This window comes from Diadema antillarum, unplaced genomic scaffold (genome assembly GCF_040938485.1).
Source record: "Diadema antillarum isolate AM-2024a unplaced genomic scaffold, OU_Dant_1.0 seq00000654_RagTag, whole genome shotgun sequence".
Lineage (NCBI taxonomy): Eukaryota > Metazoa > Echinodermata > Echinoidea > Diadematoida > Diadematidae > Diadema > Diadema antillarum.
The window spans coordinates 232501-234814 of NW_027271567.1; positions in this window are offsets into that span (position 1 = coordinate 232501).

Genomic DNA, 2314 nt, shown 5'->3' on the forward strand with positions numbered 1-2314 from the left:
TATTTTCAAGATAGTTTAACGTCGAAACAGATGAGTAGAATGAGAATGTGATTTTGAGCTTGTTGTAATTCTTATTGCACGTTTCTGAAGATTTAAAATTCTACTCAAATGACATGATGCACGTTCCTCCAAATAGTATTGCAGTAGGTAAGGTGTGGAAAGATCAACGTATGATAAAATCTAACCCGAATATCAGAAGGTAAAATATGCTTATAAAACCTATTAATGACACAAACTGTCTTTCTTATTTTCACGCCTACCACATCAATTGGTTATTTACACGTTATTGTTTCATCACTTTCAAGACCTAAAAATTTCACTGACTTAACAAAAGCAATCTTACAATAATGTACACATATGCCAACTTCATTTATAGTGTCATATGCGAGGGCAATAGTATAAAGTAACTTACTTGAAAAATGCAAATCATAATACAGATCCCTGAGGAACACCAATATAGCTTATTTACGCAACAATATCTAGACAACATAACATTTACGGACAAATATTACACTCTATTGCTTAATAACTTCGAAACAAATTCCGGGCCGTGCCTCCAATACCATGCATTTCCATATTTTTTTTTTAAATGAGAATGCTATGATCCATACAATTGAAGGCTGTAGACAATTCTAGAAAGGGAATAAAAAACGTTTCATTTTCAAAAGATTGTGTTATTATTACATAATTCCATGGGAGCCATGTAGGAAGAATATCCTTTTCTAAAACCAAATTGTATCGAGTATGAAATAATTATTTCGTTCAAGTAAAAATGGCATCAACTGACTATAAATTAACCTTTCAAATATCTTAGAGAAAACGGAAAAAGAGAATTAGATCTTTGATTTGTTAAAAGATCCTTATCACTTTCATTAAACAATACACAATAACTCCCCATTGCAAAAACGTGTATGCGTTCTTACGTGTGTGTTCAATTCCAAGCCAGTCATTAGATACATATCTTTTTATTTCATCTTACTTCAGTAAGGATTTTATTTCTACGCCTTCAGTAAAACAAACACAAAACAAATCAAATATATATATATATATATATATATATATATATAAGTTTGTTCTCCTCCTCTTTTTCTTTTCCTTGCTCGGCTTTTCTCTACCTATCTCTGACTATTATTGACTCTTACTGTATCAATTCGGTACATGATTTTCATTATTTTTCTTATGTTTTGTATATACATTCTATTATTTTTGTATTGTATTGTAAATTCGGGACCCTGGGGAAGAACAGACATATTTTGAAAATATGACTGAACAGGCAATCCCCCGTTTCCTCTGTTCGTATATGTAACGTATATGCAACTTGTAATATGTGAATTTTTATATGAAGACGGAAATAAAAACAAACAACAAACATAATTTCCCAACATTTTACATAAAAATCAATGCCTATAGGCTATATCGACGCTTTTCTGTAACCGATTTGGTCGATATTTTCTTGAGTGATAGGAAGTAAGCTGTGAAGTGCTTCCTGTGATTCAGGGGCAAGTTGGGCATGTGAAATTTGAGATATCTGTCTTGCGAAAGTATACTAGTGTCGCTGCTCCCTACTATTTCTCTTGGAATTATTTGTCGGAACTTAGTATTCTATCATCCTTGCCGTTAACGCAGACGTCCTACCGTATTATTGAGCAGTCGATCATGGGCAAGACAGCTTTCACTACCTTTACTTGAAACACTTCAAAATACTGATATGTCAATAGCACAGATCTAGTGCTAGCGTCTGTGTGTACAGCCGCTAGCTCGCTAGAGGTACTCGTACTGCTTTCTCGCCAGTCCAACTGACCTGATAACCTCACGCGATGGGACGTGATACGTGAAAGCCTCCATGCATGCCCCACATAGAGTACGTATAGTACGCAGTTTTTTGCCCTTCATCGAATAATATTGACCCATGTTTTAGTGAAGTCATTGGAGTCCATACAGGGGGCGTGTCAGGGTTCTAGAAATACTTAAAGATAAAAATGATCATAGGGATCAAATGATATATAAGACAGCTACTCTGAAGCGAAGGCTATTGTTGATGTGAGTCACTATGAAGGTCTTGTGAAGCTCTATTAATACTTCAACAGTGCCCTTACGAACATATTCTTCACGACAGTTGACGTCTTTGAAGGGGAATTAAGCTATATTTTCAGTCAATTTCAAGGTAATTTCGGATAATTACGGCGTGTTGTCAATGAAACAATTCATTTCTTTGATTTATATTTTGCTGTACTCTCCGACTGTTTGAACGTCTTAAATAGATGAGATAGCAATCCAAATTTGTTTGTGATGTTGTTATTCCTAATACTAGGAA